This window comes from Pongo abelii, chromosome 5 (genome assembly GCF_028885655.2).
Source record: "Pongo abelii isolate AG06213 chromosome 5, NHGRI_mPonAbe1-v2.0_pri, whole genome shotgun sequence".
NCBI lineage: Eukaryota > Metazoa > Chordata > Mammalia > Primates > Hominidae > Pongo > Pongo abelii.
Genome location: NC_071990.2, coordinates 132,986,638 through 133,002,919, shown reverse-complemented (window position 1 = coordinate 133,002,919; position 16,282 = coordinate 132,986,638). Strand labels below are relative to the sequence as shown.

Below are 16,282 nucleotides of genomic sequence, written 5' to 3'. Positions count from 1 at the left end.
CATGTATCTTTATAATAGAATGACTTATATTATTTTGGGTATATACCCAGTAATGGGATTGCTGGGTCAAATGGCATTTCTGCCTCTAGATCTTTGAGGAATTGCCACACTGTCTTTCACAATGATTGAACTAATTATACTCCCACCAACGGCGTAGAAGCATTCCTTTTTCTCCACAACCTCGCCAGCATTTGTTGTTTCTTGACTTTTTAATAACTGCCATTCTAACTAGTGTGAGATGGTATCTCATTGTGGTTTTGATTTGCATTTCTCTAATGATCAGTGATGTTGAGGTTTCTTTTTTCATTTGTTTGTTGGCTGCATGAATGTCTTCTTTTGAGAAGTGTCTGTACATGTCCTTTGCCCACTTTTTAATGGAGTTGTTTGTTTTTCTTGTAAATTTGTTTAAATTCCTTGTAGACTCTGGATATTAGACCTTTGTCAGATGGGTAGATTGCAAAAACTTTTTCCCATTCTGTAGGTTGTTCACTCTGATGATAATTTCTTTGCTGTGCAGAAGCTCTTTAATTAGTTCCCATTTGTCAATGTTTGCTTTTGTTGCAGTTGCTTTATGAGGTCAATATTTTTAAGTCAATGGCATTTCTATATACATGCAACAAAACATTGTGTAATTAAACTTAAAAATAATCCATCTACAACTTAAAAATAGCAAGTACTTAGGGGTAAATTTAATAAAATAAAATCAAGCCTTCTATGCCTAAAGCTACAACAGAAAACTACAAGAAAACCGCTGCTGTGAAAAAATTAAAGAAGACCTAAATAAATGGAAAGACATAGCATGCTCATGGATCAAAGATTCAATACTTTTAAATTGTTGATTCTAACCCTAAACAAAATATCAGCAGACATTTTTTGTAGATATTGATAAAATGATATTAACACGTATATGAAAAAAAGGAGCTGAAATAGTCAATCTTAATGGATAATCTTAAGAAGAAACACAAAGTTAGAGGAGAAACATTAAAAGATTCTAAGGCTTATCAAAAAGCTATGCTAATTAAAACAGCAGATATTTTATTTCACATAAGGATAAATTCATAGATTAATGGATCAGAATGGGGAGCCTAGTTACCTGATGTTTAACAAAGAGGCTAATAACATTCAATGTGAGAAAGAATGATCTTTTCAATAAATGATGCTGAAGTAACTGCATATCCACAAAGGAAAAAAAAAAAGAATTTAAATCTTTCCTTATACCATAAACAAAAATTAATTTAAAAAATCATTGACCTAAATGTAAAAACTATCAAGTTTCTAGAAGAAAATAGAAGAATTTTTTTTAACTCTGGGTAAGCAAAAAATTCTTAGATAAGAAGACACTAGAAGAACCAACCATGAACGAATTCAATTATAAATTGGATTTTAGCAAAATTTACCTATGGGTAAGGATGTCCCAGTACTACTTTAATTTTGGGGGTCTTAAAAGAGGATTCCACTGATCCCATCTTTAATTTGGTCTTTATGGCCATAGCTATGATTCAGTCAGAAACAGTTTTATTATCCAGCCCTGTATTGTCTGGGCTCTTGTTGTTCCCCTTCAATTCTGCTTGCAAATTGGCCAGTCTTTCACTGAGCTCATTTCTTTCTTGCAACAACATGTTCATGATCTCAATGTTCTGCTTTCATGTCTTTCTAATTTTACAAGTTGATTAGGTATATTCTCTGTCTCCCAAGGTAGAGCAGATGATAGTTTATCCAAATGTTTCGACAGTACGTACCACAGATTGTAAGTTTTCCAGCTGCCTATACTAGATTGTATACCACCTGCCTCCTAGTTCCAAAGACATACTGTATATTTTAGGTTTTTATAAAGGTACCGTCTTATTTCTAGTACCAATGTCTGAATTAGTTCATTTTTGCTACATAATAAACCCAAGATTTCAGTGGCTTATAGCAATAAACATTTATTTTTATCCTCACAGGCCTGCACATTGCAGGGATTTGGCCAATCTAGGCTGAGCTTTGCTATGCCAAGCTGAACTCCAGGCTCTAGTCCAGTTTATTTCCGCTGCACATATTTTCATTCTCAGACCTTTAGAAAGGAGTACCAGCTACCTGAGGTGTGCTCTTTTCATTACAGTTCAAAGGAACACATTGAAAGACCTTACTTTATTCAAGTACATTGATCTTCTAGTGGCCAAATAAGGTCACGTGGCCAAGCTCAATGTCATTGGGGCAGGGAAGTACACTCTACCCACCATGACATAGTGGGGAGGTATAATTCTATAACAGGGATGGGGGAAGAACTGAGAACAGTTATCTAATCCACTCTTCAGAAATAGGAAACAATTTCAATTAAAACATACTAAATCTATTTCTAATGAAGTCAGAAATAAGACTACTAAATGCAGTGATAACTGCCAACAGCAACAATAGCTGATGCAGCATAATACAACAGCAACATTAGCCAATGCAGAATATTAAAATCAATTTACCAAATAGGTAAATGTAGTAAATTTAGGTATATATACCTAAAATGGTATATACATATTTTAGACACACTAGATCAGTGATATTCCTTTTCCAAACTTAATTTTTCAATGAAAGTTGTTTACTTAAGGGCTACTTACTAAAATTCCATGGACCAATTTGTAAACTGATGATCTATCTAGACCATTCAGCAAACAGGTAAAAATGCAACAGGAAGAAAGACATCTCTGTGGACTGCATCAGACTGGAGTCACCGAGTAGCTGTAAGTTCTGCAAATTCCAAAGCAAAATGTTCCCCCACTTTTATATATGATTCCTGAAATACATAAAGTGCCAATTACAAGAGATTTTTCAATGGTTAAGTTATAAAAAACCAGACCAACTGTCTTTTGAAGCTAATATTCATGACCAAGTGTTTAAAATGTACAATGATGAAATTCTAGGAAATAAAGAATAATGGGGACCTTGATGTTTCTCAAATGGCCATACCTAGCTTATTTTAATGCTGAAAATGATGCCACTTACTCACATGAATGAATCATCATTGTAGAGCTTCTGCTAGTCACTGCCCCTTTTCATTTCTTCTCGTTGTTAATTTCTAGTGTCTAAAGATTAGGTAATAAATCAAAAATAGCTAGAGGCCCTCCTACCAGCAACCTTTTGTTTTTAAACGCTGCAAAGCTTTGACACTCCAGTCACTTAGCTGCAATAGCAGGAGGAGACAACACATCCACCCGCCCATGCTGTTCCTTCTGAATTGTTTACCACCCAGACATAGCTCAGCTTGCCAAGGTACAGGGCTTGAGAACTCATTTCACATTTCATTCTCCCCCTCTGTTCAGCACTCCCTTCAGATTCTTGAAAGCAAAAAATCTGCCACATTTTTTCAAGGAAGTAGGCTCTATATTTATAGGGCTTTTGAGAATTAAAATCATCACCCTAAATCACAGGTATAGCTTTTTCCTCTAGGTCTCCTTTAACAAGAGTAGGTTATTTTTAAGAACTGCACAAGGCATGTAAGACAAAGCAAAGAGAGTGCAGAACTTAGGGGAAAGAGGAGATCAATGTGGAGATAGAAACAACCAAAAAAATGTAAAAGGTAGAGCAATCTTGCAACTGTATATAAATCAGTGGCAGATCCCACGAGTCTATCTCCAGCCCCACATTATAAGACACAATTGAGTTAGACTGAAAGCTGAATTTGGGGGATGGCTATTTTGTAACATTATTTTGCCTTCACCATGCATCAAACGTTGTATTTTCCTCGGTGCATTTCACTGGAACCTCACAAGACATTATTTCTGGGCGTTGTTTCTATCTGACAACAGTAGATACTGAGAAAAGCTGGTGATTGTTTGAGTGTCCATGAGATCACTCTGAGTTTTAGAGTTCTGGTTTTCTATCATCGTATTTAGCTTAAAGGAAAATCACCCAGTTGGAGAGAAATATGTATGTATGTCTTTAACTGGAATCAAAACACTCAAAAAAGCAAAATAAGTTGACTGAGAAAACAATGATCCCTGATTATGATAATGATGACTACTGCTAGAGGATTTGAATGCCTTCTGATTCAAGGCTGGAGAAATAAATTATGAGCAATGTAATTTTGGTGTTAAGAGCTGATTTATTATATTCAGATTCTTTGAATATTGATCATTTATTCATTCAGTTAACAAATATGTATTCAGCATCGACCAATGCTTGTTTCAGTGGTGGTGGGAGGGGATAGACAAAATCACCCAAAACGTAGAATCGAGGTTAAAATTCTTACAGGAGCTAAATAGATAGAATAAAACACAAAAGGAACTTGGATTCTTACTGAGCCTGTCCGTAGCAGGTTATAGATCTGCTTGCATCTTTTCTTAGTACATTCATCCTCATTTCTTTTTTTTTTTTTTACAGTCCAGAGGTCTTTTGCTTCTTTTACACCTATTATGCCGTGAATGCACAGGGAATAGGCTTCAGCAGCTCAGGCTTCTTTCCATTGGTTCTCACAAAGTGTGCTTCTCTGGGTGGAGTGGGTTGGCGCTTTAGTTGAACCCAGGAATCTTTCTCTTTGCCTCCCTTCTTTTTCAGATTATTTTCCTTCACACATTTCAGGAAATGATCTCAGCTCCTGGAGCGCTTAATATGCTCAATATGCACATTAATTCTCTTGCCAAGATCTTGCCCTTAACTTGTTTGTTTACAACAATGCCAATAGCATGCTGGGTAACATTGTAGACTCTTCCAGTTTTGCCATGGTAACACTTGTAGGGCATTCCTTTTGGAACAGTATCCATCCCGTGGATGTCTACAAAATTGCCTTTCTGACAGATTCTCATGTTTGTGGCCAAAGGAACAACTCCATGTTTTCTAAAAGGCCTAGAGAACACATATCAGTGCCTCTCCTCTTTCCTTTTGTGTTCCTCATTTTGGTGAATTACTGGAAGATCGCAGTTCCTGCTGAAAGGTTCCCAAGCATGTTAATTGCTTTACTTTGATTGCTCATCTTGTCCCTTTCATCCTGAATGACTTCCCAACAACCATCGACACGTGATGAAACCCAGACTTTTCTTTAATAGTCACTTTACTTATAAAAGATTCTCACTGTATATATGTTGAATTCAGTAAATGAGAACATAAAATATTTTTCATTGCACTTTTATCAGTCAAGAAAATAGAAGAAACCATTAATGTAAGACAAGGACTTTTCACATTCTGAGTACATTTCAAGAGATAACATCTTTGGCTCATTTGGAAATGAAGTAAATATTTTCTTATAAATGATTTCATCAAGTAGAATGACCTTTGAAGTTCATTTTATCAAGTAGAATGTTCTTTTAAAGTCATGACCAGATTGTTAGATAATGCCATGGTATATGCCTAGAATGTAATTAGATATTGTTCTAATAGCTATAGGAGTTATGTATTCCTTACTAGGCAGCCATAAAAAAGAATGAGTTCATGTCCTTTGCAGGGACATGGATGAAGCTGGAAACCATCATTCTCAGCAGAACTAACATAGGAACAGAAAACCAAACACCACATGTTCTCACTCATAAGTGGGAGTTGAACAATGAGAACATATGGACACAGGGAGGGGAACATCACACACTGGAGCCTGTCGGTGGGTGGGGGCAAGGGAAGGGATAGCATTAGGACAAATACCTAATGCATGCAGGGCTTAAAACCTAGATGACGGGTTAATGGGTTCAGCAAACCACCACGGAACATGTATACCTATGTAACAAACCTGCATGTTCTGCATATGTATCCCAGAACTTAAAGTATAATAAAAAAATTTTTTAAAAAGAGTTATGTATTCCTAAAATACAAAAAGTGTTTGAGAAGAATGCACATCAAACCCAAAGACATTTTGAGTTAAATGGAAAGATCTTTATTTATATTTTTCAACTTATATTTTAGATTCAGAGGGTACATGTGCAGGTCTGTTACATGGGTAAGTTGCATGTTACTGGGGTTTGGTGTACAAATGATTTCAAGACCCAGTCATAGTACCCAATACATAGTTTTTCAGCCCTCATCCTCCTCCCATCCTCCATCCTCACATAGGCCCCAGTGTCTATTGTTCTCCTCTTTGTGTCCGTGTGTACTCAATGTTTATCTCCCATCTATAAATGAGAACATACAGTATTTGGTTTTCTGTTCCTGCATTAGTTTGTTTAGAATAATGGCCTCCAGCTGCATCTATGTTGCTGCAAAGGACATGAATTCATTCGTTTTATGGCTGCATAGTATTCCACAGAGTTTATGTGCCACATTTGCTTTATCCAGTCCTCCGTCGATGCTCATCTAGATTGATTCCATGTCTTTTCTATTGTGAATAGTGCTATGATGAACATATATGTGCATGCGTCTTTTCAGTAAAATGATTTATACTCCTCTGGGTATACACCCAGTAATGAGATTGCTGGATCGAACAGCAGTTCTGTTTTAAATTGAGAAGGTTTCAAACTACTTTCCACAGTGGTTAAACTAATTTACATTCCCAAAAAAAGTGTGTAAGTGCTCCTTTTTCTCTACAACCTTGCCAACATCTGTTATTTTCTGACTTTTTAATAATAGTCATTCTGACTGGTGTGAGATGGTATCCCAGTATGGTCTTGGTTTGCACTTCTCTAATTAGTGATCCTGAGCATTTTTTCATATGCTTGTTGGCTGCATGTATGTCTTCTTTTGAGAAGTGTCTGTTCATGTCCTTTGCCCATTTTTTAATGGAGTTGTTTGTTTTTTGTTTGTTGATTTGCTTAAATTTCTTATAGATTCTTGATATTAAACCTTTGTCAGATTCACAGTTTGCAAATATTTTCTCCCATTCTGTAGGTTGTCTGTTTAGTCTGTTGGTAGTTTCTTTTGCTGTGCAGAGCTTTTCCATTTAATTAGATCGCATTTATAAATTGTTACTTCTGTTGCAATTGCTTTTGGAGATTTTGTCATAAAATCTTTGCCAAGGCCTATGTCCAGAATGGGATGTCCTGGGTTTTCTTCTAGGGTTTTTACATTTTAGGTCTTACATTTAAGTCTTTAATCCATCTCGAGTTGATTTTTGTGTATGGTGAAAGGAAAGAGTTCAGTATCAACCTTCGTATATGGAAAGATCTTTAAATGTCTTCAGGGCTTTGTCACAGTTTTAAAACATAATCATATATTCATTGACACTTCTGCCATAGAAAAGAGGGGTCTATGTTTTCTCTTGAATATGATTGGGACTTGTGACTCTTCGACCAATCAATTCTAGTGGAAGAGACTTCTGAGTTTCCATCATTAAAGGCCAGACAGCCCACTCATTGACAGGAACACTTTCTCTTAGTGCCCTGGGTAGCCAGGTAAGAAGTTTGAATACCCTGAGGCCATACTGCTAGGAAGGTCACATGTAGGCATTTCAATTGACCATCCCTGCTAGGCTCAGCCTTCCAACCATCCCCCTAAAGTACAAAACAGTGAAGCCACATTGGACCCTTCAAAACACTTTATTGTATTTCACAGTTTTTGTGAAATTTCACAGTTTTGTGGGCACAAGTTTCAGTTGGGTGATTCTTCTATTCCATGTGGTGTTAACAGAAGTCATCTGATAGAACAAAACAATGAATCAGCTAATGAACCAGCAACAGAGACAAGCTCAGCAGTTTCTGTCCAAATACCTGACCCACAATATTGTGAGATATAATAAAATGTTTTTTTAAGCCACTGAGTTTTGTAATAGTCCATTATGTAGCTGGGGTAAGATCCTTCTGCCAACAATCCCTGAAATAATAAAAAGACCATAAGAGAGTGATTTATGATGCTGCTAAGTACAGGACCTCATACTCTGTGAGTAGAAAAAGAATTGGCTAATATATAAACTGAACACCGGAATGTTGACTATGATTGCCATCAAACCACCCTTTTTGGAGGATCCTAATATAATACAGCAAAACATATCCCATCAGTGCCCTATCAAAAAGAATCCAATCTGTCCCAACCGAAATCCCCCATTCTTATGAAATTTCAAGGGGAATTCCGTAAGATGGTATTCCACGAGACAATATCCTTCAAAATTTTTGTGATGGTGTAATTATTCCCTAGATGGTTAAACATCTTTCAACTCTATAAAGATTTAGAATTAAATAGAGAGATGTGTAAGTAAGTCAAAACAACAATATTAATGTTTGTGTTAATATTGTGCATCTTTTATTTTTATGTACTTGTTTATAAGAATTTGGCCAGTTAGAGCAACAGATTCGTACTGTAATTCTAATCTAAAATGTATAATTGAGTAATTAATTTAGACTTGTGATTTCAAAGTGAAATCTTACTAAGTTTACAGTTTTAGCACATTTAAGAGAACTTGTTTCTCCAATATTACTTTTAATATTTTATACTTTTAAAGTACTCTGAGTTTTTTAGTTGTCAGTTTCTGTATTAAAAATGAAATTATAGGCTGGTCACTGTGGCTCATGCCTGTAATCCTAGCACTTTGGGAGACTGAGATGGTGGATTGCCTGAGCTCAGGAGTTTGAGACCAGCCTGAGCAACATGGTGAGACCCCGTCTCTACTAAAAATACAAAAAATTAGCTGAGCATGGTTGTGGGCACCTGTAGTCCCAGGTACTTGGAAGACTGATGCACGAGGATTGTTTGAACCTGGGAGGCAGAGGTTGCAGGGAGCCGAGATTGCCCCGCTTCACTCCAGCCTCGGCGACAGAGCAAGACTCTGTCTCCAAAACTAAAATAAATAAATAAAAATTAAAAATTAAATTATATATAGTTAATAAATACATTTAAAATGTTTGAAGATGTCTCACTAAGTTTCTCAAAATAGGACCAAACATTATTTAAAGCTAATATATTTCCTAATTTCAAGTCCTTCCAAAAGAATTTCCTCCTGCCATAGTTTGCTAAGAGCTATTGTTACTCTTTCTCTCCTGGTGATTTATCTGAGAGCTGTTGTTAAGAAGTATGACTGATCACTGCCAAGGGCAAGAAAAAAAGGAAATTCTCCCTGAACAAGGGTGAAGAAGAATCTGTTAATTATCAGCAACAGAGACAAGCTCAGCAGTTTCTGAATAAAAGAATATTCTGCCTGGAAAACTACCCAGCACCTGTCATTGTTGAGCCGCTCGGGAACTTTGAGCATTCACTCTCTCGGACTGCTCCACAGCCTCCAAGTAAGTGGAGGAGCAACTCTGCAAACCATGTTCAGGGAGGTCACATGAAGAGAGAAAGGGGCCTGTTAGTGTTACTAGGTCTTGCCCTTTAAGTGACAATGACAATATAAACCCTTCTTTTTAAGAAGAGGATATTGTTAAAACCATGAGAGAATGAGAAGGAAAAAATCCAGGAAAAAGCCAGTTTTTACTAATTCTCGTTCCCTAAACCTATTGGGCTTACTTTTCATACATTTCATTTACACTTATTCAGCATGATCTGATGTGTGTCTGTGGTTTGCAGAACATTGTAATAGATTCTGAGAGGTTGCACAAGAAATAGAGAGAACACTCTCCCCAGGGAACTTGCAATGTGAAAAATATGATACGCACATGGAACAGAAGTACAATACAAAGAACCATTAAGGGCCGGGCGCGGTGGCTCATGCCTGTAATCCCAGCACTTTGGGAGGCCGAGGCGGGTGCATCAGTTGAAGTCAGGAGTTCGAGACCAGCCTGGCCAACATGGTAAAACCTTGTCTCTACTAAAAACACAAAAATTAGCTGGGCGTGGTGGTACACACCTGTAATCCCAGCTACTCAGGAGGCTGAGGCCAGAGAATCACTTGAACCCAGGAGGCAGAGGTTGCAGTGAGTTGAGATTGTGCCACTGCACTCCAGCCTGGGTGACAGAGTGAGATTTAGTCTTAAAAAATAATAATAAAAAAAAATTTAGAGAGGTGCAGATTGACATATTATATGGATATTATATGGATATGTTAACTGTAGCAGTGCTGAAATAGAAAAAGGTCAATGGATATAAACATCTGATTCACACTTTATTTTATTTTAATTTTTATTTATTTATTTATTTTGAGACAGAGTCTCACTCTATCACCCAGGCTGGAGTGCAGTGGTTGATCTTGGCTCACTGCAACCTCCACCTCCCAGGTTCAAGCCATTCCCCTGCCTCAGCCTCCCAAGTAGCTGGGATTATAGGCATGCATCACCACACCTGGCTAATTTTTGTATTTTTAGTAGAGACGGGGTTTCGCCATGTTGGCCAGGCTGGTCTCGAACTTCTGACCTCATGATCTGCTCACCTCAGCCTCCCAAAGTGCTGGGATTACAGGTGTGAGCCACCACACCTGGCCTTATATGCATTTTAAAGGTGTGAGTTTTGAAGAGATGAATTGAAATGTAGAGGAGGAAAGTAAGTTCTAGGTGTTAGAAATGAAATATTTTTATTTCACATATATCCCACAATTAAATCAGATTGAAAAGATTACACAAAAAGTGTAAATGTGAAACTATAAATAAATTCTTAGGACATGTGTAATAGATGAAATAGAGGATGGAGATAGATGGATGGAGGACAGAGAGAGAATTTTATGTAAATGTATTCAAATGAGGCCTTCATCATAGTTTCTAACATATAGAAACACTATAAACACCAACCCCTGTTAAGATTCTCAGTGTTCATCCTTGATTTTTGACGTGCATGAGGATTTCTTCAGGGGTACACTACCATGTTGCCTACTCAGTCTTCAACAAAATCTACAGTCTACTGGGGACTTTGCCTGAATGATCACTTATACAACATTCCCAGAGTTACAGTTGAAGCCCTGAGGTCTGCTTACAGTAATGATGATGATAAAACAATAACAATAATAATGGCTTGTTCATATTTAATAGGTCTTCATTTTGCTCCAGGCACTATGTTAAACATTTTACAAATATGATTTCCTTTAGTCTTCACAACAACCACATGTGGTAAGCTTTGTCTTTATCTTCTTTTTAGAGATGAGAAAACTCAGAAAAGGAAAGCCTAAGAAATAGGCCTGAAGTTGCACAGTTAGAAAGTGACAGGCCTGGGTTTGGAGCCCAGGCAGCCTGACTCCAGAGGCCAAGCGCATGGCCGTACCTCTGTAATTTTGACCAGTCCTCGAAATGCAAGACCATCCAGTCACATTGCTTTTTCCACACATTCATCCACATTCTGTCCTGAACCAAGCACTTACTGACTTGCTCTCCCAGTTTTCCTCGTTTCTTGTCCCTGATTTATTATTCTTTCTCCTCCAAGTCCCAGTTAAGCTTTCTGAGAAAGCATTCTATCCTCACTTGCTCTCCTTCCATTTTCTCTTCAATTTCCTTCAATCTAGTTCTGCACTCTCTGTTCCTCCTCTCTCTCCCCATTTATTGGAAAGTGCTAACACCAAACTCCAACTGATTCAAATTCGAGTCTATATTTTGATCTTTCTCTTAACATGATACCATGTTCTTCTGAGACTCCTGACTCCCTAGACTTTCCAGGTACTACTCTTTCCAGCTTCCTCTCCACCATCCACTCCTGTTCTGGGTCTCTCTATTGGAAGTAGCCTCTCATTCCCATATGCATCTAGAAGTATGCACCTAGAAATATGGACATGTACTTTCCCAGGCAACAGTCCCAAACTCTGGTGTTTATCTAAGCTGTGCCTCTTTGCTTCTCATATTTTCCCTAGGTTCCTCAACTCATTTTCCTCTGTACTTCAACTCTCAATGTTTATTTAGCTCAGGCCATGTCATTCTAATGACACATTTGGATACACCCACTCTCAGGTTCACTGGCAGGTGCAGAGACTCACATGTCCCAGGCAGTCCAGCTCAAATCTTCCCCTAGCCCAGCAGAGCAACAGATGACACCTTCTCTTATCTCACCAGCCTTCCTTTTCTCCACATGTGTCTCAAATATTCACTTCCTCTGAATTCTTTTGACTTTATACAAACCACTATCAGTGTGTGGATCTAGGATATTGTCTGTGCAGATCTCCTACTTGCTGTGGGAAATCATCCAGATTCCATGGTGTTGTGATAACAGGACTCACCATCTTCTTGCAGATCCACTACCTTGGCCACAGCTGACTGGCCCAAGGGCATCACCTGATCTACAATTGGGCCATAAGAGTCATTCTCCAGTTTGCTTTCTAACTGGAATTGAGGAAAAAAACACAACAATTCTTCTTGTTATGGGTTGAATTGTGCTAAGAGTATTTTATTTAATTTCCTCAAATTTGTGAATTTTCCAGTTTTCCTCTGTTATTGATTACTCATGGTAATTGCAAACTTGTGAAATTTGTTGAGACTCGTTTTGTGTTCTAACATATGGTCTATCCTGGAGAATGTCCCATGTGCACTTGAGACAAATATGTTTTCTGCTGGTCTGGGTTGAAATATTTTATATATATCTTTTAGGTATATAGTATTGTTCAGGTCCTCAATTTCCTTATTTCTGTTCTGTCTAGTTGTTCTGTCCATTACAGAAAGTAGGGTATAGAAGTATTCAATTATCATTGTAGAACTGTCTATTTCTTCCTTTAATTCCATAAATGTTTGCCTCATACATTTTTGGCTTTGTCAGATATGTACATGTTTTGTATATCTGCTTAATAATGAAGCCTCTTTATATCTGTTCAGAAACTTAAAAGGATCATAGCTTTTTTTTTCAAGTTGCCCAGGAATTCTAATAATAGATTGCATAGCCACATGTTTTACAATTTAGTATTTAACATAATATTTAGGATATATATAGTAGTTGGCATAATGCAGGGTCTAGAAGCTTTCCTATAGCCAATTAATTCACATAAAGGAATATAGAAATTTTTTCAAACATGGAAAAAGAATAATTAGGACAATTGAGTGAATTTCTAATCAAGTTTGAAATGAAAATCAATTACAGAAACCCCTACAGAACTTCCTCCTCTGTGAAAATGTTACAATGTGAAATTTACATGTAAACAAAGGATGCTTTGTAAGAAGTACCTCTCACAGTAGATAAATGTTATTTATGTAAACACCTGTCATACTTTCAGTAATTTTGTAACCCAAAAAGTGAATCTTGTATAAAGTATTTTAAAAGTGCATTTTCTAGTTCTCTGTCATTAAAAAGTAATTTCATCTAGTTCCAGGCAGCAAAGAGAAAACAGCTGTGCCTTGTTCCTTGGCGTTTTCTTTTATAGTGTCCTCCTGCATAGTTGATCCCCGTGCCCAGATGTGAGAGCTGCTGTTTCTTTAAAGGATATGGAAGATTAATTCCCTGTGCTTTTGATGCCTGTCAGAAATTTCAGTATGGTGCATTAAGCAGCTTGAATGAGTCAGAGAATTTTTTAAAGACCCAAAGTTAGAAGGTATAAAACAGCGTTTAAAAAAAGCAAATAAAAGAATATAAGGTCGTATTTGATGTTTAAGTATGGACCTCATTCTGGCCCTGCAAATAGATGGAAATAATCCCCGGGCTCACAGAGGGAATGTGTGATCTATAAATTATGCATCGATGTGACTTGTTTTTACTTACTACATCTGCTCATTCCATAATTCCTCTATTGGAAAATGTGCTCTTCCTTCCCTGAGACAGTGAGGGAACCAGGGAGAGACAGAAATAGTGTGTAACCTAATTTTTTCTTTGTCTATCACCACCTCCCTCAACACACACACACACACACACACACACACAGAGAGAGAGAGAGAGAGAGAAAATTATTTCCAGTTAGTCTTCATGAGAATGAGAAATTGCTCCAGAAATGGGGCTAGGGCTGGGGCCGGGACTCCCATCACCAGATTTGAGGCTGAGTAGGAAAATGGGAGGGGCCTGCTCTGAAAAAGGAACAAGTAGGTCAGTTGAAGGAGGGCATAGGAGGACTGAACCCTCTGAGGGCGCCGCTGAGCTGGCTGCAGCTGTTCTGTGCTGCCAATAAGCAGATAGCCATGGAGAGAAAGAACAGAGAGAGCACCAGCCGAGACAGCATGAACAGGAACAAGGGAGAGGTGAGGACTGGCCAAGCCTACTTAGGCAAGAAGGACATATATACAACACTTTACAGTTTATGAGTGTTTTTATTCTATTATGCCACTTATGTTTAAGCAAATGAATTATGTAAGAGGCAGATAATATTATCTCCAGACAATGTAATTATTTACTTTGACAAATAAAGAAACTGAGGCTTGCCTAAGACCGCAGTTTTACTAAGGATAGAGCTATAATTCGACCTACCTCACTTTATGCCTCTTAAACCTGTACTTTTTTTTTTTAAATTTTTTTGAGACACAGTCTTACTGTGTCACCCAGGCTAGAGTGTGGTGGCATGATCTCGGCTCACTGCAACCTCCGTCTCCTGGGTTCAAGCGACTCTCCTCCCTCAGTGTCCTGAGTAGCTGGGATTACAGGCGCGTACCACCACTCTTGGCTAATTTTTTAATTTTTTTTAGTAGAGGTGGGGTTTCACCATGTTCGCCAGGCTGGTCTCAAACTCCTGACCTCAGATGATCCACCCACCTTGGCCTTCCAAAGTGCTGGGATTACAAGTGTGAGCCACCACGCCTGGTCAAACTTGTATTATTTAGAATGTCGGTCTCAAGCAGGCCTACTTAGCTGTGGGTCAAAATACAAGGCAGTAATGCAAATCTTCCAGTAGAGCTAGAGCTGAGTTTGTGATGGAGGTAGATGCTAAGAGGTCTGACTGGGCTTATAAGCTGTTTTCAATAATAAGTCATTTATCTTAAAGGCAATAAGAATATGACCAGATTTATCTTACAACAGAGATGTGCAAAGTATGGCCTCTGGAACCAAATCTGGTCTGCTGCCTGTTTTGTAACCAGTTTTATTGAGTCCCATCTGTGCCCATTTATTTACATATTGTCTATGGCTGCTTTAGTGCTACAACTTGTAGATTTGAATAGTTACAACAGAGACCATGGGGTCTGCAAAGTCTAAAATAACTATGATCCGGCCCTTTTCAGAAATTGCTGACCTCTGTTTTAAAAATCAATCTGGCTGCAACAGGGATTAGAGGGAGCCAAGATGAGAGACAAGAAGCCCAACCAGAGGTGACCTCAGATCTCAGTGAGAGATAATTGGAATCTGAAGTTCATCGTTTGGGGCAATGGCAAGGTGGGAACATGATCAGGTTTAAAAGATGCTGACATGAAGACGTGAGAAGGCTTGAAGACAGGATATGTGAGTTGAAAAAGTGGAAAGATGAGAATGATTTTGATTACACTATAACTTTTTAAGATGGAAACTGAAGGCACAGAATTAGATACCTCGCCCAGGAAAAGGTGAAAGTACAGACCTACTTAGTCTCTAATCAACAATGAGAGAAGAGACTCAGGTGGAACTTTGAAGAACACAGGCTGGGAGTGGTGTCTCACGCCTGTAATCCCAGCACTTTGGGAGGCTGAGGTGGATGGATCACTTGAGGACAGGAGTTCAAGACCCTATCAAGGATCATTTGAGCCCAGTAGTTCAAGACCCTGTCAAGGATCACTTGAGCCCAGGAGTTTGAGACCAGCATGGGCAACATAATGAGACCCCTATCTCTATTTCTCAAAAACAAAATAAAATAAAACAAAATAAATTTAAAAATAAAATTACTGTGTCGGTGAATAAAATGGATCTTTTGTACCTGAAAAAGTTTTGGTTTATGTTCCAGGAGCCACACTGAGTGGGACAATGTGTATTTAGCCTGGACAGATTATTAAAGTCCAGGGGCCCCCGTGCCTGGATGTCATATAAGCTGCCAAACATCATTGCTAACTCAGTGTGGAATGGGAAGGATGGAAGCTGGACATCTTGGCAAAACCCCATCTCTACCAAAATACAAAAATTAGCAGGGTGTGGTGACGGGCACCTGTAATCCCAGGTACTCGGGAGGCTGAGGCAGGAGAATGGCTTGAACCCAGGAGGTGGAGATTGCAGTGAGCCAAGACTGCGCCACTGCACTCCAGCCTGGGTGACAGAGTGAGATCCTGTCTCAAAGACACACACACACACACACACACAGGCTTATGTGTGTTGTAAAGTTTTTAGTATAAGGAATATCTATTCTTCCACTTCTGTGGATATTCTAACTTTTGGACTTGAATCAAATTAGGATCTCAAAAGACCACACATGTAGACCACAGCCACTTAGCTCCACATAAACATGTCTTGATTAAGTTTCAGTGAAACTTTATTATTTCCTCTAGCCTATAGATTGAAGCCCAAGTTTATCAGAATTTGTTGTAAGAACCCCAGCTTAGTCCTAAGCTGTGTTAAACCTAAGATTCAAGGGAGTCTGAGATGTCTGGAGGGCTGATGGGGAGTCTGTAGGAGTGTTTTTACATGAGCCTGCAAGGAGTCAGACGGTAAACGATCTTAAGGGACAAGAGAATTAATGTATTGACAT

The 16,282-nt window shown here is 38.3% G+C and overlaps 1 long non-coding RNA gene across 1 annotated transcript in view; it reads right to left on the bottom strand.

Annotated features, from left to right (window-relative positions):
- LOC129056740 (uncharacterized) overlaps nucleotides 1–4,713 on the bottom strand; it is an 86,685-nt gene extending 81,972 nt beyond the window's left edge. Inside the window, exons 1-2 of the long non-coding RNA XR_008521367.1 lie at nucleotides 4,271–4,713; nucleotides 2,592–2,767 (exon numbers count right to left, since the gene is read on the bottom strand). This is a non-coding gene — a long non-coding RNA (uncharacterized LOC129056740). The remainder of the gene's footprint in view (nucleotides 1–2,591; nucleotides 2,768–4,270) is intronic.
- Nucleotides 4,714–16,282: the final 11,569 nt, after the last annotated feature.